The sequence below is a fragment of the Meleagris gallopavo genome, chromosome 1 (assembly GCF_905368555.1).
Source record: "Meleagris gallopavo chromosome 1, MGAL_WU_HG_1.1, whole genome shotgun sequence".
NCBI lineage: Eukaryota > Metazoa > Chordata > Aves > Galliformes > Phasianidae > Meleagris > Meleagris gallopavo.
In genome coordinates this window covers 168544115-168568655 of record NC_139404.1, presented here as the reverse complement: position 1 = coordinate 168568655, position 24541 = coordinate 168544115, and the positions used below count along the sequence as shown (strand labels likewise).

Below are 24541 nucleotides of genomic sequence, written 5' to 3'. Positions count from 1 at the left end.
GCTTAATTACAATGCTGAATTCATTTGAGAAGTATACCATTCCCTGTGCCCTACAGGGTAATTCATAATCCCGAATACTTCATCAATTGGAAGTAAGCTATGAGCTACACATGGGCTGCAGCACAGGCCTGCAGCTGGGCTTTTTTTCAGTGATTTGTATCCTCAGCTGGCCAGAAGATCTGACTGAAGTTGATGCCCACCAACACCTTTAAACTGTAGAGATAGATCATATTTCTCTTAGGAAAGGAGCTCAACTATAGAGGCCACAGGCTGCAGGGTCTTCCAACGGATGTTCCCAACAGATCTTAATGTGAAAGTGTTAACTTTATAGTAGATCAGGCCAACTAAAACAATGAAGCACAGTACACACTTGTCTCCCAAATACTCACATACGTCTGCACACCGCATAATCTTCACCCCAAATGCAGCTCTCCTGCCTTGTTCTGGCCAAAGCTACAAGCACAGCAAGTCAACACACACCATTGGGTATGTGCTGACAGGACAGGACAGCTATGGTTGGAATCACATCACAGGTGCTGGTGGCAGTGTGGCGATGAGCACCAGGAGCTGCTCACACACAGGGCACAACCCTGTCCCTCCAAAGGATTAGGTACACAGCCTGAGAGTTCAGCAGTGCTCAGCTGGCCTGCAGCTGGGCTGTGCAGAAAGATCCCAGCCCCAAGCCACTCTTGTGCTGGAAAACAATAACTATCCAGAATGACTTCAAGACCCAATCAACTGTAATCCCATACTTACAGTGATAGTTGGACCTTCACCAATTTCTAGTTTTCTCTTCAGTTCCACTCCCTCATCACCTTCCCACACACGCATGCTGTGAAAGCTCACCTCACTTCCCAGAAAAAATTAATTCCCAAGACTTCTTCCTAAAGAGCAGGAGGAATAACTGGCTTTTGAATTCGGCACAGCAAGCCTACAATTACGAAAAATGTTTAATTTGGGTTGACAGGAAATGAAACTGTATTTTCTTGGTAAAACAATAAAACTCCAAAATTCCATTTTGGACCAAGCAATCCATTTGGTTCGACCTGAAACAAAACACGTCATTTTTGTGTTTAAACTTTTCACCCCTTTTCATTTATTGCAGGCAGGAAAACCTCAAAATAAAAACAAATGTTTTTTCAAACTGAAAAGTTGAACTGTTTCACTTTGAAATCACCAGAGTGCATTGACAGCAACTTCGCAGAATTGCTGTCTTTGTCTTTGACTGAAGCTGTTTCCTAGGTTTCATATGTAACTCACAAAGTGTTTTTCACAAGACAAAACACCATCCTGAGGAGTTCACCTGGCTCCACTTACCTATTGTTTGTAATTGCATATCTAAATAAAAGAAAGAATGAAAACAAAGATGTTACTTAATCGATGATATTCTTAATACTAATGGTCTCTCAAAACTGAGTTTTTGTCTTCAAGAATATACAGCTCTTCTCTTCATAATGCTTGATGTGGGAGGTGAAGAAGAAAAGGAATATTTCCTTAGGGTCCCTTTGTGGTCCAAAGGCAAGCCCAAAGAGCAGATATTAACTCCAGCGCTTGGCATGCTGTGATGGGGGTCCTGTGGCTGAGCTGCAGGCAGCACTGCTTCACGCTGGGCATGTGGCAAGTCAGATCCAGCTGCGCAGTGCCGGGAACTGGGCATGTCTGGGAAGCATTGCCAGACTTCAGTCCAGGAAATAAAGAACTACTCACCCAGCCTGCTTTTGTCCTCCACTGCTCATCAGCCAGTGAGAAAGTTTAACTGCATATGGGGCTTGTAGGGCTTAAATCCATCTCCAGGTTTCGTCTGCTAGAAACAGGGAAAACAGCCTTTTGAGAAGTTTTATTGTTTCCATTTCTAGTTCCATACGAAAAGGCAAAATGGGGAATAGGTTTGCTCTTTGACCCTAAAAGAGCTTAGGGCAAAGATCCCATCTGTTCTGCATTTTAGCTGGACCTCTTCACCATTTCTGGTAACATCTGGATATGCTAATGTTTTAAACAGTGGAAACAACCCCCAGTATCGATCCTTCTGCCTATAAGAAAAATTATGACTTCCCTATCCATGTATCCCTGCAGAATCACACGGATCATAAAATGTGCACTAAACTGCCAGGACATAAGATACACAACAAAACAGGACGTTTAATAAGAGGAGTAAGAGTGAAAGAGTTAAAAAAAATGCTCCAGCCTCTTCCAGTGCTTCCTTGGGTGGAGTGTGTAAAGGTTAACGATTTCTAAATATTCAGGAGTAATAAATGATCTAAGTAGTTTTCTGGCGGTACCTCATGTTCCCAGAAAAACAAATGCTTCAAGGATATGCACCATTTCAGAAGAATGTGACAGAGGGAAGGGAAGATTTATTTTAAAAACTTGGGATGATCTGTCTCATCACTGATAATAAAGGTGCAGGTTCTTTCCATCCAGAAAAACCATCAGCTAAACAATGAAGAGCTCAGTGCCGTAGGATTTGTGTCTCACCACTGAACGACTTAAAATTACATTATAAGAAGATGTTCTGTTTCCTTCACAAATATCTGTAGAATTCTCCATTCCTGCCTCTCTCCTTTGAGTTTTGGAAGTGCATGGGGAGTTGTTTTATTCAATCAAAATTAAATCAGCTGAAATGTTGAAATAGGAATAAAAATTCTTGCAGATATTTGAAGAGTGGTCAACCTGTCCTCAGTTACCAGGGCTGGGGATGACTTCTGTGGGAAGTTCATTGTGTTCACAGATACGCTGCTGCCAAGACTGGGTGAAACCAGGCAGTCACTGGCAAAGATACTGAGGGAGTGAAAAACAGAAGGCATCTCCAAACTGAGCTGTAGAAGATATTTCTCATTGCTCCCTCAGCAAAATGGAAGAAGACTCTTCTCTTTTATTCACCATTTTTTTCAGGAGTAGAGTAGAGAAAGGGACAAAGAGAGTGGGAGGTCAGCAACAGTGGTTGTCCTTCCCCTACTCCTGGATGTGAGGCTAAAAAAAGGTGTGGAAAAGGGCTGTTACCTGTAGCCAATGTAAGCATCAGTAATGTGAGTCATAGGAGATGATACAGCAGGAGGCAGGACATATGGGTAGTGCTGATCCTAAGAGAGAGGGCAGAGCAAGGTTTACCTCCCAAGAGACAGGGGGCTGGGTTGCAATAGAAAGGTCATGATCTGGCTCAGATTATAGGAGAGGTGCAAGTGGCTGTATGCATTTATTTATTTTGATTTGGCTGAGATCTGTGCATTCCCACAGCCAGAGAGCTGATAGAATCATGGAATCATAGAATATCTTGAGTTGGAAGGGACCCATACAGATTTAGTTCAACTCTTGATTGTTTGGTATCTTTACAACACATACTCTGAACAGGAGCTGGTGATCATATTTGCATTATGCATAGGGATGTTATCTGATAAGAAGCTCTTCTTAATGATCAAGCAAGACCAGGATTTCTCACTCAGGATTGCACCTGGAAGGAGTAAAGGCCTTCAAGGAGATTAAGAGAAACATGAATGAAGTAACACTGGTTAGTGGTGCAAATGCCAGAGAGCCCAAACTGAACTAATATCCACATGGAAGACTCGCCCTACCCCCTACACATCAAATCTTATTTATTATCTGTTATTTACAAGCTTTCACTCACCTCTAGATCTCCTTTGTGCACTTAAGCTACATGCTTAAGTGCATGTATATTAATATGCTTAATAGCACATCAAAGACTGACCTAGCACACGCTGCTAAGTACTGTGACACTGATCTCCTTCAGTACTTGCTACACCATGGGTGTAACAGCTGAGCTGGTTCTGCAGACATCCCTTTTAGGTCATGCTAAGTTCACCCAATTGCAATTGGCAACCCCTTGGATGAGGATGTATTGAAATACATTGGGGTTATCCCATCTGACCAGATCCTTTCATTTACTGGTATGGCAGCAAGAGCAGCAGAGAATGCCAGATAGAATCATAGAATCATGGAATTACTTAGGTTGAAAAAGAGCACCTATGATAATGAATTCCAACTATCAGCCCATCACCGCCATGTCCACTAAACCATGTCCTTTACTGCCACAACCACAAGTTTCTTGAACTTCTCCAGGGACTGTGACTTCATCATCTCCCTGGGCAGCCTTTCCCAATACCTCACCACTCTTTCTGAAAAGAATCTTTTCCTAATATCCAACCTGAACCTCCCCTGGCACAACTTAAGGCCGTTACCCCTCCCATATAGCTCCCAACTACACCTCCAGGGTTTTCTCAAGGCACTGAGAATCAACAACTATCTTCAAGGGGATTTCTTGAGATGACAAATCTACCTACAAATTCCCAGGCCCTTGAGAAAACACAATTAAAGATGACTCCTTATACTGAACAGTCTTTTAGCTGAAATTGGATGATTGGCAACAAAACAAGTGTGGTAGTGTGAACTCTTACCTGCATAATACGCATAGATTTGTCTGCTAGGACAAGCCCATAGCTCTGTGCATCTCTCTTTGGTAACAGCTTGGGTAAAGTCCAAGGAATCTGTATAAAACATGCTCAAGATTGCTCAGCCAATTAAACTTTTGTAACTTGTGGAGGAAAAAATGGCATGTGATCATGTAATTAATGGTTGGCTCCTAAGGTGTGTGCACTAATTAAGGTTCAGGCCTATGGTTGCCCAGAAAATGTGTTTTCAGCATTTTCTAGCACTGAAATGCTTGACTTCATGTCCTTAATAAATGTTCTTTCAGGCCATTTTGTGCATTAATTTTCCTCAACCAAAAAGGAAAGAAGCAAACAGGAAAGGCAGATGGCACCCTTGAGCACTCACATGGGATAGGACAAATAGGAGGACCTTTTGCAGTACTGCCCAGACCCCCACTGCAAAGGTCAGTAGACAGTGACAACAGTTTGATGCCTCCTCCAATACTTTGTATTCCTGGAGAGACAGTCTGGCCATGTTTTTTTTGCAGACAGTGACAACAAAAGAAAAGTGATTCCAGAAGCTTGGAGATGTCTTCCCAATGCAGCCGCAGAGCAGCAATCTCTGAGTCTCTCTGAGTCTCTCCAAGACCATTTCCTTGTTTCAACCTCAGTCTGTCACTCTCCCAAACTTGTCTTCTTCCTGCTGGTTTCTCACAGCCCTACACCAATTTACAGTTTGTTTCTCTACTCCACACCAGATCTCTTTGTATTTCTTTTCCACATATCTCTCTTCTTCAGCACTTAGATTCAGTGCTTTTTCAATGCTCAGCCAAAGGTGAAGAAAAAGAAAGGCATAGACAGAAGGTGAGAAAGATACAAAGAGATCCACAATGACCCAACAGTGCCTATGAACAGAATTGCAGGGGAAAGTGTGTTCAGCCCCTGCTTCCATGGTGGGGAGGAAACACACTCTGAGTAGTCAGAGTCCTCTGCTGCCAGCAATCTATATAACATTTTTCAAAGGCACATAACTTGGCCAAATTTGGGCAGATTTTCTTGGATGTAGCAAAATGGTATATTCCTGCTTCAATGGCCTCCTCCTGCCAAATTTCAAACCTTTTCCCCCTCTCCTGGGGAATGCAAACACTTCAGAAATAAAAAGTTCACCGGGATATAATACAGAGGCAGAATTTTCCCTTAAACTCTCAGAAGTCTGGCAATATCTGATACAAACACTCTGCATGGAAAATAAATTGTAAAAGTCTTTCAAGGTTACAGAATCAACTGAAAATGTGCATGTGCAATGTGGCTGTAGTTGAATGTTAATATCAAGATAGCAATACTCAAGATATTATCAACTTCATTCACAATAAGCTTAAAATTAAGTGGAATTAACACTGATAATTGTACACAATTGTCCAGTTGACCAAAACATAATGGAACACAATGGACATCTCTGATAATATGTTGACAAAGAGAGTAGGTAACTTCTCCCCACAATTTAGTTTCGTTCTATATGTAATTTACTAAAACAAACCAACAAAAAAGACAATTTTCTCACTAAATACCCTTAACAGCCAACATGGCAAGGATTACCCCGCAGTCTATGCACTGGATCACAGCTGTGGCTCAAACTTTGTTTGGATGTCCTGAATTTTAGTTTATAGTATAAATTCCCCTCAATTTTTCTGATCGCCAGTTAACACCACAGACCATTAGCCCTTCACTACATTAATCTGTTCATTGAATACAGAACAAAAGGCTATCAAATCCATCTATTTGTTTATACCTTCATCGTTATAGCATACAAGTATATGAAAGACAGTGTGTTCTGTAATCATAACAACATAGCAGTGAATTGTCCATGAGCTGTGCAGCTAACAATTTACACCTACACAGAATTGTGTGAACTGAATCCCAGTACTTTTCAGCAAAATCATTGCAAAGCTTATAGAGTCTTTGAACTGGAAACTCATTCTTAGAAATGCTTTGTTTTTGTGTTTTTTTTTTTCCTTTCTTCTTTAATGTTCTAGGTGCTTCCCCAGTTCAAACAAAATAAAATCTGTAATTATTTTTTTGTTTTGATGTATTCATACAGGTTGTCTGTCAGGCTGCTCACTTGAAACAATATTCCCATGTTCCTTTGGGGAAAAAAAGAAAAAAGAAAAAAAAGGAAGGAAGGAAGGAAGGAAGGAAGGAAGGAAGGAAGGAAGGAAGGAAGGAAGGAAGGAAGGAAGGAAGGAAGGAAGGAAGGAAGGAAGAAACGAAGGAAGAAACGAAGGAAGGAAGGAAGGAAAGAAGGAAGGGAAGATAAAAGAAAGAAGCTGTATAATTTATAATCATTCTTTTAAACTCCAGCATTCTACTATCCAAATTGGAAACTTTATACAATCTAATTTAATCAAAACTCAGTGTTCTGGGTGGAAGCATATTACAGAATGGAAAATTTACCATCAACAAGCTGAATGTGGTTTTGCAAAATTTCACTTAGTTTGAAGCTATCAACCACGATTTTTCAGCTAAGAGTCTAATTGGGATTTACAAGTGACATCAGATCAATCATGGGATTCACTGCTGGAAATAGCCAAGAAGTGCAGTGTGATGCCTTTAAAGGAAACTGCCTTTCAGTGTGTTCAGATGTTTGGGGAAGTGGCTGTTAAGATTCTATAGGAGGACTTTAAAAATAGATTTTATATTTAAAAATCTGTTTATCTCCTCATAAAAGTGATGAGAATGTATTTTAACTGTTATGGCATGTCTCTACCATTGTACTACAGAGTACAGTAAAGCCTGTAAAACAGATCTGGTGTGTATGTTTGAATACATTGTTACTGATTACATAGAATCGTTTGAGTTGGAAAGGACCCTTAAAGGCCATCTGGTCCAACTGCCCTGCAATGATCAGGGACACCTACAGCCCAATCAGGTGTTCAGAGCCCCGTCCAGCCTGACCTTGGGTATCTCCAGGGTTGGGGCATCCATCCACCACCTCTCTGGGCAACTTGTTCTAGAGCCTCACCACCCTTACTGTAAAATAATTCCTTCCTCGTATCCAATCTAAATCTCCTTCCTTTAGTTTAAAATCATTTCCCATTGTCCTGTCACAACAGACCCTGCTAAAGAGTCTGTCCCCTTCTTTCTTATAGCTCTCCTTTAAAAACTTACATACTAAACCATCATTTTTTTCACACAGTGTGGGCAGTCATGTATTTTGAGACCCTTTCACTTTTGTGTGACAGATAGCTGGGAATACCTGAAATCATCTCCTGTTCATGTTCATATGCCTTAGTTAAATCTACTGACTTCTCAGAAACTCTCATCCCCAAAAAATCAGTGAATACAGAAAGGCTGAAATCTGTGGTACTAAGTCCTGCAAATATCACATATAGGAACCAGATCCTAGCCTCTTTCCTCTAAATTTCCATACTAGTTCTGAAGAGGAAAAAAGATTTCAAAGGGAAATTGCTTCCAGTTGTATTTTGTATCTGTCTTTGGAAAAAGGAAATCCTCTCTGGAGCTGCAATTCTCTCACCTCTACCTCTTCATTTGATGAGGATGTCTAAATTTCCCAGCATCCACAGTCACTTGGGATCAATTCCATCCTTAAACAAGAGCATATGCAGGCTTTAATATTGTTTATTCGTATGTATGAAACTACAGTCAAACTCAAGCATTTGCTTGATCTGGATCTAAGCCTGTGACAAGAAATGTGGGCAAAATTTTATATGTTAGGCACAATTTTATATCTATTGTTTAAGAAATCTGCACTCCTTTTGTCCCTTGACTGACTCTGTACCCATGGACGTGCAGGTCCTCCCGTACAGCAGGAAGTGCTAGTTCCAGTCAACATATAAATGGGATACAAGTTATGCTAGACCCATATTGTATCAGCTTCAGACACTTTTCCATAAAAATAAAGCAACATATAAACTCTTTATTTTGCAAAGTGGATTGTAGCTCAACGTTCAGTGCAAATAACCATGTGCAATATAGAATGTAGCTGAGCATCCAAAGTCAGCTGCATTTCATATTTTGTGAGGTTGTCAGAGATAGTATTCTGAACCTACTTATATAACTCACAGAAGTTTTGTAACTGATTCCTCTTTGCCAAGGAAGATTAACCTCCTGGTGAGCAAGCAATGGTCAATTGATTTCCAGAGCAATCCAGTTGGCACTTAAGACAGAAATGATCAGATCGCTTGTTATCAAAGTCCCAAGGTCAAGTCATCAAATAGGACTGATTACATTTTCTAATGGCTTTTCTATGCTCATTAAAGTGCATTCAGATATTCAAAATCACCTCTGATCATGACATTCAAAACATGCTCCAATGGCTCCTGACAAGCAGGAATGTATTCTCTAATATTTAGCCACATAAACAATAGATAACCACTTGTAATTGAGTTCAAATTGATTTCAGGTGGCTTCAGAGAAAAGCAATTTCTACAACAGATTAACCTTTTAATTACTGTTTATTAAGGATATTACCAGGTGCTGAAATCCTACTATAGCAGAAAATTACAGTTCATTGGCATTCATTTATGATAAAATAGCTGATCCATTCCCAGGTCATTAGTCACATATTTATCATCATTTCTTGCTCCTCATGAAAATGTCATAAAGTCTAATTAGCTATTATAACAATGTATGTGTTAAATACATTGTTCTGTCTTGAATAGGGGAAGGGTATATGAAGATCAAGATGTCCTTTGGCGCAGCTTTTAGAGAAGAAGCCAGTCTTCTTTATCAAATGACACCATGGGCAGGATATTCAGCTGTAGCATCAGCCTTCACTAAATGCTCATGAGATACCTCATTCATAAAGGGAACACAGCTGCATGGAGAACTCTGCCAGAGTTCACACACCGTAAAAGACTTCATCCACAGAAGAAAGATAGGCTGCATTCTTGAGATGAACATACACTGGGCTTCGGATAAGTTTATTTTACCATGTTCGTGGTATACTAATGCCTCAGTGTTTGAGTGTTTCAATCTAGATTGTAAGGGAAAAGATGTCTCAAACACCCTCGGAAATTTCCAACTGCCACTAAAATTGATTTACCTGAAGATGATTCTGATACATTTATAATGTTCAATAAAGAAATTAAAAAGTTATGTTCTGTATACATTTATAATAGTAACTCAAGAAAAGGGCTCATACTGTTCAGCTGTCATCTCTTTCCCTGGCTCTGTTCCAGGCAGTTTCAGCTAACTCTTCCCAAGAGTGATCTCCTATGGTAAGGTCTGGCTCCAACTCGTGTGGATAAGGACCAGTGTGCACCACCTGACTTTGGGGTCAGGATCAGTCCATGATCCTTTTTCCCATGGCAGCATAGATACAGACCCTGTGCTTATTGACAATTTTCTCCTGCCGGAAAAGAGCTTCCTATGGCATCAGGCCATTCTTCTGATGAGCAAACTGACAAACCTTATGTTCTCTGTATTTTCTTTGGTTGCAATTCTGGAAAGAGTCACTCCCAAGCATTCAACATTACTTCCTTCTATATTCATGTTCTTCAGTTCAGCATGCTACACATACATACTCTTTATCTGTTTCAGGCTCCGAGTAAAAAAATGTCTTGCAAATTTCTCATTGTTCCATAGTATGTTTCCCATTCAGTAAAATTATGTTAATTAAAAAAAAAAAGCCTTTTTGGAAACAAATAAATAAATGGCTAGATATAGAAGTCCTTCAGTTTTCTTTAACACTAAGGGCTGAGATTTTCATTGGAAAACATTTTTCAGGTACTAGTAGTGTACGATTTAGAATCACAGAATCATTAAGGTCAGACAAGACCACTAAGATCATCCAGTCCAACCTTCAACCCATCCAAACATCAGCTTCCAGTTTTCTTTCATACACTCCCAGTTGCAACTGATACTAATACTTATCAGATAATGAAATCTTCCTTCAGAATCTAAAAGAAGATTAATATTGGACAGGGGAGAAATCCAGGACAGACATAGGTAGGGATTCTTGTCCACAAACAGGAGAACTCATTCAGCCTATGGCTAGAGCATCTCTTCAAGAATGCAAAGGCTCAGCCCACTGGAGGGTCAAGCTGACTCTGAAATATCAGAAGTCACACAAGAAAATGATTGCAGAGGGTGACAATATTGTTCACATCTCTTTGTGACTGATAAATACCTGGACAACCTCCAAACTACTGTCATCTTTATTTCATTACCTTATACAGTGGTACCCCAGAAGCTCCACCACAGACACATTACTGGATGCATATTTAACATATAGGCAGGCTGATCCCAAGTGACTGCAGTTCAAAGAGCATTTGAGGGATTTCCTAGAAGTGTCTAAAAAGTTTGAGCGGAGGAGATTCTCCATAAGCAGTTGTCTAAAATATTTGTGTGTGTATATACATTTTAGTACCTAGATTTATCTATTTGCTAATGCTGTAAGGGACTTCAGTAATGCATCTGTATTTACTTAAAATGTATAGGTTTCCTGATGCTATGAAACTCTATCAACTTCCTGAGGAGTCCTACTTTCAATCAGTTTAAAGTGAAGTTTCAATCATCATTTCAGTTTAGTTTGATTTACTGAAATTTAAATTTTATTAGATATCCCAGAGGATATCTAGTTTTACTTCTGAAATAGAAAGAAGAATTATTTTTCTCTTCATTAGGTTTATGTGAGATACAAAAGAGAAAAGTGTACTCCTCTGCAAGACTTATATAAGAGCACTTAAACAGCATAAAGGAAAAAAAAAAGCCTGTGAAGTTGTATTGCTACGCTCTTCTTAACAATATGCTGCTTCCTGATTACTCTCATTCAACCGTAATGAATGAATAAATTGTAATTTCAATGATTGCAAGTATGCACAATCACATCAAAAACAAAATGAGACACTTAGAAAATCATTGATTTTTTTTTTCTTTTTCTTTTTCTTTTTGCTTTTTTATTCTACATCTCTTTCTGCTCTTACAAGGAGATTTGCATGCCACAGACTTTTTCTATGATTCTCTGTAAAAGCAGAGCTGGTTACAAGGCAGAACATTGACAAAGCAGGAGATATAGGCATAGATGCAATCAGCTTCGTGGACAATCAAAAACATGTCCAGAAAAAAGAGAAAGAAAATGTAAAATATTATTGTTAAGACACCAGCTGAGGACACACAAGAGCCATATTTAAGTTCCTCCTGAGCAACAAAATTCCTGAGTCACCAGACACATGCTTTCTGCAGCAGTTTTTGAGATACCAACCAGAAAGAGAACTGAAATAACACATCTAGACTTTGAGGATGTGTAGACTAGGTTGCCAGTCTTTGCAAGATCCTGCCTTTCTCACAGTGTCCTTGAAATGAGTTTATGATCCATCCATCCCTTCTCTTGTCCCAAAGAATCAGAAATTGTTTGGAGCCAAGTCTCATGGAGCTGCAGGTACCAGAACAGGGGCTTGGTGCAGAACTGATGGACAGACACCAGAGGCATGTTCATTGACCTGTGGTCACTGAGCCAGTTAGGCTAAGTGGGAATATATTTCAGAAGGCTTCCTAACTCAGACCCAGTTCCTGAGTATCTGAGGAACAACTTTTCTTTATCTTTTTCTTAGCCAACTAAAATTAATCTGTGGCAGCTTGCCTATCTAAAGCATACCCCTGGCCCTGACTCTAAGAGGTAGACAGGACTGTCCCTTGTCTGTCTCTTTCTCACTGTCCCCTTAGCCAACCTTTCCGTCTCTCCTAAGTGCCATGTGACCATCTATTGATTTTCCCACACTTCTTGCAACTATGAGGAAGAAAGGGTGCTTGTATTTTTATATTAGTATTTCTTCAGTGAGAGAGGACATAAAACAACAGTAGAGACTAATCAACTAATGGAAGCTTCCAATGTCATTTTGTTTTATTCAAGCATAGGATCAGTAGTTCTCAGTAAAACATACTGATTGTACAAAAAACAAATCACCTAAATTGATTACTTTATATATAACTTTTGGAACAAAAGAAATTGTCTCGTTGTCCATTAAATTGTTGTGGACACATCAAAGAACATGAAGGTTATGGGTAGGTTATCTTTAAAGGTAACAGTATCTACTACGGAAAAAAAAGCAGAAGAAAATAGGCAGCATAAAGCTGGTCCTTAGTTTGGACATATTGAAGATATTGCAGCTGAAGAAGTTGCTAATACAGGACATCAGTTTGGGGAAAAGTGGCTTTAATTTAGTTAAATATCATTAAAGTTTTTGTGATTGTTACAGCAAATGATCGCTTTGTTTGTATATTACATCTTGTGGTCTTCTAGGCACTCAGCTTTAGACATGGTATCATTATAGGAGAACCACAAAAATGTTTTAGATTCTTTGGAAAACTGGAGGGGGACAGTAACCACAAGAGATCCAAGAATTAAAAAAAGAAGAAGAAAAAGTAGAGAATAGAGGGTTTGTTATCCATCCTGTTCTTGGAAACAGAACCAATGGGGATAAGACAACAAGGGCACATATTTATAAAGCACAATAAAAGGCCTCTGTGTGGTCATGTCTGCACGAAGCAGATGAGCGGTGGAGTTCTGGGAAGAATTACATAAGACGGTTTGTATACACGTGCCTGCGAGCACAGAAACACGCATTTGCACACATATACACAGCACGTCCCCAGATGACACCCCTCTTCATATACAAAACCTCTCAGTCTCGGTCAAGAACCTCCAGAAATGCCTCAGATGCAACACATGAGAAGTCCCGCTTCCTGTACCGCCAAATTACCCAAGTCATAAGCAGTCTAAGAGGAGGACTGTGAGTAACTTTTCTCAGAAATAAGGCTATTTAGTCTGGCTTCAGCTCAGCAAATCCATAAGCAATTATCCACATCCTTTGAATGGATGTCATGTATTTGACAGACCGGAGGAAAGGGAACTTAGGGGCACAACTATTCAACAACAGTGTACATTACAGAACCTACTACAAAATGCTTTCAGATGGATTTGTTATATGTGTCCACAGCAACTTGCCATGTATCCCATCTGCAGTTCACAAAGTTTCCAAAACCTTTGTGCAAGCCTGGAGTTCAAGAAATATCAAGAATATATCTTCCTTGGGAATTAAATGCTAATAACTCAATTTGGATACTCCAGAGCTCTTGCATTCTCCTTCCCATCTAGATCTCTGCTTAAATTCTTCTATTGTATTAAATACTGAATATCTAGCATTGTATTTATTTTATCTGCAACTTCAACCTTACTCCTCACTACTGAGTGAATGTTGTCTGATTGTATATCATCCCAAATATTCACTGCTACAAGTCCATTTTCATATTCCTCCCTTATGTAAGCTTCCATGTCTTTATCTATCTCCTTGACAGACCTAGTGGCCTGTCCTAATAGTATCCTTGATTTTCCAGACAGCTTTTACCAAATTAACTCTTTTCCCTCTCATTTTTCCGTGATTTGTGATGAGATGATGTTAAAGAATCCCTCTCTCTGGTCACAACCCAATAGTTTTCTATTCCACCATCTTCTCTTTAGATGTCTGTAACTGCTGACTTCCTCTGCCCTGCTGGATTCAGTTCCAGCTCATCTCTCTGTTCTCCAGAAACAAAAGTTAAGTCTCCATCCACACCAAACTCCCTTCAGATGCATAACATCCCATCTAGGTTGCAGAAGGGAATGGGAATGGTGTGAGTCACTTCTTGGTTAGTCTCTGTTGGCACTCTAGAGATCGCTGACATCTGCTCAGCATAATTAGGTTGCTATGAATTCCAGTTCCTTCCAACTAGTAGCATTGCCTAGCATGATTAGATATTTAGATTAGATGCTAGGAAGAAAATTTTCACTATGGCAGTGTTAAGGCCCTGGCACAGCTGCCCAGAGAAGCTGTGGGTGCCCCATCCCTGGAGGTGATCAGGAACAGGTTGGATGGGACCCCGGGCAGCCTGTGGGTTAAAAAAAAGAAGAAAAGCCCATGGCAGAAGGCTTTAAGGTCCCTTCAGACTTGAGTCATTCTAGGATTCTATGATTCCTCCTCTTTCCAGGAGTTAATTGATTTTTGCACTCGTTAGCTAGACTTAGATTTAGAGAGTTATTTATGTTGCCAGCTGACCATTATTTATGAGTTGTATAATGCCACAGTCCTACAGGCCCTACAAGCGTCTCTGTATTGTAGCCCTTCACCTCTTTCACAGAACAAAAATAAGCCTTCAGCTCAAAAATGTGAAGGTATTAGCTAGGACTGATTGTAAGGGTCCAGTATGAGTTTCTCTGAAAAAGACAGTGAATTCACAAAGCTACTCCAAATCATAGCTGGAAGATTTAAGTGTTTAGCACAGCTTACACAATCAAAGTATCTCAGCAACATTTGAAAAGAAAATCAGTAACCTACAAAACAGAACCCACTCAGCCGTATGCAAACATCTAAATCAAAATAGGTTTTCTTTATAGTTGGTAGAGGACAGTATGCACTTTTAGGGTGCAAAATATCAGACATTCATTAGCACAAGACAAATTTTGTCTTATAAGAACCTATTTATCTCAGTGGAACATAAGAGGAATGACAAAGTGATCTATTCGGACACAAAATACACTCTGTATACTCTCTGCAAATCTGGGCAAGGTAAAACATAACTTAATGGAGGGCTGATTTTTTGGTTACCTAAGCTGACATTTAATTTAGATTATCCATGCTCCTTTTCTTTATTGTGTGCAAGGTTGGATGATTGACTGACAATTGGAGAAGGATAGCACAGCCCATGGCTGCTGCTGGGGAATGTGCCATTAGATATGGAAACTTCTGAGCACAGAGATCAAGAACCTTTCTACTGACTTGTGCTAAATAGAGGAGTTAAAGAAGATGCTGGTGTGGCACAGGAGATTGCTGGGTAGTAGAGTATGTTTTGTTATTAAATTGGGCTGTGAGTAATCACCTCCCAGGTGTTTGCTCTGGGTGGTCTTTCTCCATGGGGTGTGTGGCAGATCAAAATGTCCCTAAAGCAGCTGTGATAGGTGCAGGAGGTCAGAGGGTGGGAGTGAAAGCCCAGCGCAGCCCTGTATAAGTGTTCTGGGCTGTGTCCTTCATAGTTGGGTTCTAGGGCAGAACGTGGAAGGGTCAGTATCCCTCACTGTGGGGATTAATTCACACAAATTCTCATTTGTGCAAGATTTTAAATTTGCATATGCTGCAATCTGCTCTGGGCACCTTCTGTCTTCCATTACTTCCTTCTTGGAAGGATGTTCTAAGACAACACAATAGACAAAGCATCACCAGCAAAGACCACTTTTGCACAAGAAGCACAGTGCGTGGACCTGACACCCAGATGCTCAGGTCCTTTACACTCACTGACTGCTAACCGCAGCCAACACAAATCCCACATGCTGTTCTGACTTTGTTTTTTTACACACAGACTCAGGAAAAGATTTTAATCACTTTGTCTGGAGCCTGACTTTAAGCAGCAGCTGCAGGAAGAACGAAGCAACGGTGCCATTTAAAAACACAGTATTTCCATATTACATACCCATGAGCCTTCTGTGGCTATGGTTGATTTAACCAAGCAATGAAGGGTCTCAGCAAGGATGCTGTGCCAGGCTCACCAAGGGAGCTAGGGAGAGCAAGAAGCAGCTCTGGGTGTGTGGTAAGGCTTTATAAAGTGCCTTAACAAATGTGCTGGGAGTTCAGGCTTAGACATAAATTTCAAGAGCGTTAATGTTGTATATGTCCATTCTTAATGGGAATTTGCTAATTAGGGCTGAGTAACCTACGGAAAAGGCTACTTGCAGACACAGTCCAAGAATGACCAACCTCAGAAAGCAGCTGCAAGTGGTTTTGCAATATGATTTTATCTGGGCAGAATGAGTTCATAACTGGAAAATACCCAATCTTTCAGTCAGTTGAGTTCTTACTTCTCTTGACCAGATCTCTGTCATGTAAAAAATTCCTTTGGGTTAGGGTATGCCTCTGAAGATATCCTTCTTTAAGTAGAGGGACAGAAGAGTGAGAGGAGTGGAAGATGGAAGGGCTTTAACCAAATTTCAGCAATCCAACCATTTGAAAAACCAGAGCTGGTTCTGGCCTGTCTAGCACCTCAGCATCAGGCTACAAATGTTGACCCATAAGCCTCAGTGGCCTATCATGCACCAACAGCAAGAAATCAAATGACAGGATATGGGTACAGTTCTCAAGAATTCTAACCAAGGAAAAACAAATAATTGAAAAGCCAAACACTATAGATCATTAGAAACAGCAGTTCTTACCTTGATCACTTCTCTAATATGCACCACAGTTATTTCAGTCAATTTCTCTTCTGTATGTCCTGCATCCTAAGTCAAGCAGGCCTAGGAGCGTTTTGCTAGGCAGGTGACTTCAGCTGCAAGAGCTAACATCTGACAGTAGAAAAAACAGATGTGGAAGAAAGATCCCAGTGTTCTCAATCTAAAATACGGGCTCTGTTCTTCCTGGGGCTAGCAAAAATACGCATGCAAAAGCTAATTTAATGGCTCAGAAGGGCTGGAAAGCACGACCTCAATACTAAGCAGAGGTGTGTCATTGTTCCCCTCCCCCCACCACCACCACCAAAGAAAAAAACAGACCTGCCATTTAATTTCCACCTCTCCTGGCTTCCTCTCTGTATCATAGGGTCTGAGTGTAGTGCTCATGTCTGATTGTATCGAAGGTCTGCAAGGCTGATGGTGAAATGACCAGTTGAAAACATGCAAACTATTTCCTTTGAGGAAGAGAGGAAAGAGATCAGGCTGAAATGTAGGCTTCTCAAAGGCAAGTGTCCCTGATGCAGCTCCCAGACTCAGACGTTTGCAATAAATGCCAAAGAGTTTTCAGTTTTCTACGAATCTGTGATTAGGACTTCACAATCAGAACTATTTTTTCAGTGATAAAACATATGTAATCAGGCCAGAATAAGGGCTTTCTATCTCTAAGTGATTGAGTTATAGACAACATTGGCTTCACGATGAAAATAGTTGTACCAACAGATATCATATGCAGTCGTGTTATTGCAAAGAATATTTAGATGTATGTTCAAATCACAGTTGAAGTCAGCTTTTAGTTTCACATACATGTTTGGGGACTAACTGAATATCAGTATTTATAATAAACAAGAGACTTATCTTCCAGTTCAGAGGAATTACAACTCCTCAGTACTCATTTGCATGCTATGAATCTTATCCAACTAGGAAAAGAAATGATTTCAAGTGACATAAATGTCAGATAAACACGAAAGTCCAGATGTTAAATTTGCTCAAAACAGGTTTTAATTTTCTTCTGGTGTTCTATTAGTCAGACCAAAGAATATCTGCTTTTTGTTTACTCCTTACTTGAAATTACCAAGTGCTTTTGACTCTTTCTCCTAAGCCCTGCTGAATCTGCCTGAGCATTCAGGCCTCTGCTATCTCTTACTGGTTGTTTTGCACTTGACAACAACTGAAATATAAAAACCTCAAGGTTTTTCCCATGGGAATAGATAACATGCTAAAAACAATTTGTGCAGATGAGTCTCACTTCTGATGCTACTCCAAGTCATTAGGCCCAGAAAGTGTGAAAAGAAAAATTTCTGTTCCTCACATGCTCTTTGTTACAGAGAGCACTAGGATATCCTAAATGGGATATATTTCTAAAGCATATTCTAACCCATGGTTGAGAGTTGACATATTTTAGACTAGATAAAGAAGCTGATAAAATGTGTGATATACAGAAGGTGAAGGTAAATGTAGGTGTTGTTTCTTTTTTATTTAAAGACTACACTTTTTCCTTCAGTCTGCGTTTCTCCTTCATGAATCAAAGAATCATAAAATATCTTGTGTTGTAAGAGATCTTAAAGCCTATCCAGTCCCAACCCTGTGCCATGGGCAGTGCCACCCAGCAGCTCAGGATGCCCAGGGCCCCATCCAGACTGGTCTTGAGTGCCTCCAGGGATGGGATACCCACAGCTTTTCTGGGCAGCTGTGCCAGGGCCTCACCACCTTCTGAGTAAAGAATTTATTCCTAACATCTAACCTAAATTTCCCTTATTTTAGTTTAAAGCCATTCACCCTTGTCCTATCACTGTTAAACCACAAAAAAAGCGAGTCCCCCTCCTGCTTATAAGTTCCCTTCAAATAATGGAAGGCTGCAGTGAGGTCTCCTTAGAGTCTTCTCCAGGTTTAACAAGTCCTACTCCTTCAATGTTTCTTCATAAGAGAGGTGCTCCAGACCTCTCTGTGGCCCTCCTCCACTTCAGCAGTTCCGCATTCTTCCCGTATTGGGAGTTCCAGCCTGGATACAGAATTCCAGATGGAGCCTTACAAGGGCAGAATGAAGAAGGACAATCACCTGCCTCTCCCTGCTGGCTGCCCATCTTTTGACGCAGTTCAGGATACTGTTGGCCTTTCAGGCTGCAAACGGACACTGCTGGCTCATGGTAAGCCTTTCATCTACCAGCACCCCTAAGACTTTCTCAGAAGGGGTACTCTCAAGGAATTCTTCTTCTAGCCTGTATACAGATTGCCCCAACCCAAGTGCAACACCTTGTACTTTGTCCTGTTAAACCTCATTAGGTTCTTGTGTGCCCACTTTTTCAAGCCCTTTTCAGGTCCCTTTGAATGACATCCCTCATTTCTATTGTGTCAACTGCACCACTCAGCTTGGTCTTATCCGCAAAGTTTCTGAGGGTGCGCTCAATCTCATCATCTATGTAATTGATAAAGATGTTGAAGACTCAGTTCCAAGACAGAACCCTGGCAGACACCACTCATCACTAGCCTCTACCTGGACATAGAGCCATTGACAATAACCCTCTGGATATGATCATCCAACCAATTATTTATCCACCCTTTGAACACATATATCTCTAACTTAGAGATAAAGATGTGATGCAGGACCATGCTAAAGGCCTTGCAGAAGTCCAAGTAGATGACAGCAGTTGCCCTTCCTTTGTCCACCAGATTGGCGAGGCACAGTCTGCCCTTGATGAAGCCATGCTGGCTGTCTCAGATCACTTCCTTGTCTCGCATGTGTCTTAATATCTCTTCCAGGAGGATGTGCTCCATGAAATTCCCAGGCAAAGTGAGGCTCACCAGCCTGTAGTCCCCAAGATCTTATTTTCTCCCTTTCTTAAAAATGGGAGCAATGCTTCCTCTTTTCCGGTGACTGGGAACTTCACCTGACAGCAACAATTTTTCAAATATGATGGAGAGTGGCTTGGCAACTACATCATCCAGTTCCTTCAGAACCCTGGAATGCATATCATCCAGCCTCACAGACTTGTACACAGTTTCATGAGGCAGTCTCAGACCTGCTCTGCTCCTAGAGTGGGAGGAATTTGCTTAGGGATACAAAGGAATGGGAATCTTAACTTGCATTGAAGATTGAAGCAAATAATTCATTGAGTACCTCAACCTTCTCCATGTCTGAGGAGGCCAGCTCTTCCTTTCAATTTATCAGACAGGGTACAGTCTCCTTTGTCTGTCTCTTCTGTCCAATGTATCTAAAAAAACCCTTCTTGTTGTTTTTCACATCCCTCACCAAATTAATTCCATGTGCACTTAGGCTTTCCTGATCCTATCTCTGCACATCTGGACAGTATCCCTATATTCTTCCCAGGACACCCATTCCTTCTTCCAGTGCCTGTACTTTTCCTTCTTTTCTCTCACCCTGACCAGCAGATCCTTGCTCAGCCATTCCAGTTTCCTGCTTCCTCTGCTTGATTTTTTATGCTGGGGAATGGAGAAACCTTGTGCTTTCAGAAGGGCATCTGTAAAGAGCCACCAGCTCTGTTCCATTCCTAACAGGAAGCTTTTTTTAATTTTTGCATGTTTTTACCCTCAGTAAAAGTTGAGAATATTTAACAATTAACATTTTCTGAGATTAAGGACTAGGACATGGACATGAGAATTTTGGCCAACGTTTAAATGAATGTGAACTTTTAGCAAACTGTGGTACCAAAGGGATCTACTTCTATCTTTGGGTATATAAGCTGAGGAGAATCATGAGGTAGAGAAGCAACACTAGGATATTTTTCTAGTAATAGAGACAATTATTACAAATTCTGAGCAGCTTTGGTGCACTTATTTCAAAAAGGATCATAAAAGTAGAGAGTTAATATTTTGGATAACAACAATGGTAGGAGTCATCTCACCTAATTTCAGCCACCAAAAACCTAGGTACCCAGTCCAAAAGAAGAAGGTAGCCCATGGAGGCAGGTAGGTGTTTCCAAAGAATGATTCATCTCATCCTGAAAGAAGTGTCTAAAATGAACTGGATGAGTAATCTGAATGAATCATATTTCCCCGTTGACTCCAAGTGGACTGTAGAAACCAATCTTCAACTGGATGCTTCTCATGTTTATGTAGCAGAAGATACATCTGATCCCAAGCAACTGTGCTGTCTTACGTGAATTTAATTTGACCAAAAGAAGCCTTCAGTTGATTCCATTATACATATCTCCCTGAGGAGACACGAGGGTTTGGAATAAATCTAATGAAGGATATGGTAGGTTCTTCATCACATGAAAACCCCAGACTGAGAAATCTGCCTTTACAGTAAAATTTGAGTGTGGTATAGGAAATATTAGTGAAATCATATGCCCCATGTGCCCCAGCTTATGGTGTTCAGACTAGATGACTGAAGAATAATCCACCCTAGCTTTCATTTCTACCTCATATGTTACTCACTGTTTATATAGTGGTAACCCTCAGAGAGATGGGTATATGCAAAGCATGAGATAAACCACTGGACACAGCAAAATTGAATTTGAGGGCTTTCCTTGACACAAAGATAAGTGTTTGCAGATTTGTGAAGGCTATTTAAAATAGCCTTGCTTACTGCATGGTTCTAGTCCTATGTCCTAAAGAAACTAGCCAGCTGTTTCCAGTGAGGAAAGCAGGATCTCCTGGGTTTAGACATGTTTCTGCATTGGCATTCCTGGTTTGAAAATCAACACTGATTATTGCCTTTACAGATAATCAGCCTCTAGTGAAGCCTACAAGTTAATTATATGAGGGCAGCTAATCACTATTCACAAATAATTACTGTTGTAAATTCACAGATGTCACATCCCTCGACAAAAGTGTATTTTTAGTGGTGGAGCACACTGGCCTTTCTTGGCCCTGTTTGATCTAAAATTACCATTAATCAACTTTTGGCTCTATACATGCAGTATCCCCCACAAACAGGTAATTACAGTAAATTTCTAGAATAAAAGAAAAAAGTTTGATTGAAAATTCCTTGCTTCCAACCTTCAGTGGCTGGTCGCTCGTTTCTTTTGGTATTAAATCTATTACTCATTAGTCACACTGAAAGCCAAGGATGTGTGTGCCTAGAAATGTGTCATTTTCCCAAGCACATGAATACGTCAGTACAGGCTATTACCTCTCCCTACACACCTGGCCTCTCATAAAAAGGATGAAACATAGGCTGCATGCAAAGTGCTCTGTGAGGCAGGAAAATCATCATAGAACTCTTCCATAAGCTGACATATTTTACAGTGGTGGCCTTCCTTGTATGTTCGAGAGAAAGGATATATTTAGCTGTTATACTACAAGCAAATTATATGGAGGAAAGCAATATTTCAAATTATTACCACTTAGAAACCATCAAAATAGTTACAAACAAACATAAACAAACCTACACATCTTGTTGCTCTCTCGAAGTTTAGAGAAATCGTTGGAACCTCAATGCTAGAAGGCTTATTTAGCTGAAAAATGCTGTATCCTGTGGATGTCAGAAATTCTGTGAAGCTACAAACTGTGGCTGGTAAGTTTGAAATAAATTATAAATGCTTGTTTTACCAAAACAAACAGCATTTTCCTCTTCACTTCCCTACCTCCACAAAAAAAAAAAAAAAAAAATGGCCACACATGCATGGAAAATCTTGCTTCTCTCCCAGCTAACAACTTCAGTTGAAGGATACTATTTGCTTGTTGCTCAAGATATTCACTGCAATTTGTGGGGCTTTTTTCCCCATTATCAATCAGTGAGCACAGGGCAAATTGATGTAAGGCATAATTTTCCAGCTCTGAAGCTTCTGCAACACATTTTAGTAGACAGTGGTAATGTGTAAAATGCTGTTGCTCTTGTTGACAAAGAGCATTTCGTAATCAGTGGAAGATAGTTTTTGTAGGGTCAGCCCTGAGGTAATCAAGTTGCAGCATGGAGGACAACCTACATAGCAAAGCCTATCTGCTATTTTTTCAATATTTCTTACAAAGGCTTAAGATATGTGCCTCACTTCTCTGGCTGCTGCACTTTTCTGAGTATTTCTTGAACTTTTGAGGTTATTCAACAAGCTTTCTTCTTTTTTGACATACATCTAATGGCACAGGGCGAGAGTTGTAACAGAGTAGGCTACTTTTAACCGTAACTATTCCCTGCCTTTGCCATGCCTGTTGTCCCTATATCACTTTTACATCTCTGAAGTCCTCCCATGGCCCATATTTTCTATCTTAAAAAGTCCTGAATGCCCAATATAAGAAAAGGTAGCAGAACCTCTTATTCTAGGAGTAAAACCTGGTTTTGTGATGCTTGTCTGTAAGAAGTTCTCAGTCAGAGGTAATTGGACTTGTACCACACTCCTCACTGGTGCCACCACAACCGTGTTTGCTTAGGGGTACCTAGCTTTGCAGGCAAATTACAAGTCCGCCCCAACAATGCACAACTTCACCTCCATGTCTCTGTCTTTCCACAGCATGCAGTGCAGTGTCCCAGAATAAAATCAATACCTGCAAATGCAGTCCAGCAGTGCCTGCAACTAAGAAGAGGAGCATTTTACTATTAAAATAACATTTGTGTTGATCCAAAAGTTCCAATGAATGCTGGTATTTGTGGTTTTCATACTTCAAATAATTTGCAAATAAATCAGTCAATAACAGGAAAAGCCTGAGTACCAAGTCTCAGGAATAAAAACTCCCATTCTTAGACAGTGAAAATAAGTAAATGTTATGTTCACATCTCACAAAAATGCACTCAAGTTTTGCAACTTTGGGTCTTTCTTGTTTGGTTGGTTGACTGGTTTTGTTTTCAGTTGGAAGAATAGAAAGGACTTGAAAAATATTTCCATTAAGAAAAAAAATTCTGTTCATTCCCTAGTCTCACCTTTCTGGGCTGCTCTGTTGATTTTGATTTTGGAGGTCTACAACAACTACAGATATGCCTATATCTATATGGGAACCAGCTTTCTTTTATAACTGGTGGCCCATAACAAGTGCTGAAACACAACTGTCACGTGAGATGCTTACTTTGCATCTTCAATTTGCTATTATTTTTCCTTTCAAAACTCTTGTGGCAGTCCCTGATGGATTTTTTTTTTTTTTCTCTCAGTCCTTCTGCCATGTTCTGTCCTCACATGTATTTGTAAAAACTCTGGATTCCACAAGGTAATTTTTTGTCATAGCAAATCACCGTAACAGAAGACAAAGAAGTTCATAGCCTAACCCACTCAGTGGGATGGGTGACTCAAACAGTGATAACTGATGAATCACCCAAAAGTCACTTAGAGTACTCTTTGCATGAGCATTCAGAGAGGGAAGGAAACCTTTTGGTAATAGGTAGTTCTTCACTTTCTGTGTCAGTCCTGAAAGTCAGTTAATGACACTGTGACACAGAAGGAAGAGAAAGATTGGCTGTGAGGTTTTCAGGTTTGTTAGTCAACTGAGATCACAGTCATTACAGATCCAGGAGTTGTCACTCTATTACCTCTCTGAAGATTATTTTCAACATGACCTTTTAACTCCAACTTAGTCATAATGATTGTCTCCATACCACTTGAAAAGTCACCTGGCAGGAGACAATGTAGTTTCTCAGCTAAAACAGTAGAAATTCACTGGTATTGAGAAAACTGAATATTATACCAGACACAGGCAGGAAAAAATAAATGAATCTGAAAACTATTACTAAATTTTTTTTTAAGATTTACTCTTTACTATCTCTTGTAATGGTTTGGTCACTCTTTCTCCAGCACTCAAAAGCACAACAGATATTTCATTAACCAAACTGACTTGGCCATTTATTGGAAAAGTCAGTCATTTGATTCATAAGGGGCTATGTTACTCCTGGGCCTAGAGAAAATCTAGCACAACTTTTAAATAATTTGTCCTATCTGGAAGCATATTCACAGGACCTTTCCATCAAGACTTCTAGGGCCCTTCTTTGGCATAGCCAAGGATTTCAGCCCAACTGCGCCATGAAATTATTACTCACCCTTCTTTCTCTTAACATCTTTAATTCCAT

General features: G+C 40.1%; 1 long non-coding RNA gene across 1 annotated transcript; it reads right to left on the bottom strand.

Moving 5' to 3' along the window:
* Positions 1-965: 965 nt before the first annotated feature.
* On the bottom strand, positions 966-17038 carry LOC146545775 (uncharacterized). The gene is made up of 3 exons (XR_014881034.1): positions 16915-17038; positions 16579-16707; positions 966-1804 (listed from the first exon to the last, which is right to left on the bottom strand). It is a non-coding gene; the product is annotated as an uncharacterized LOC146545775 (long non-coding RNA).
* Positions 17039-24541: the final 7503 nt, after the last annotated feature.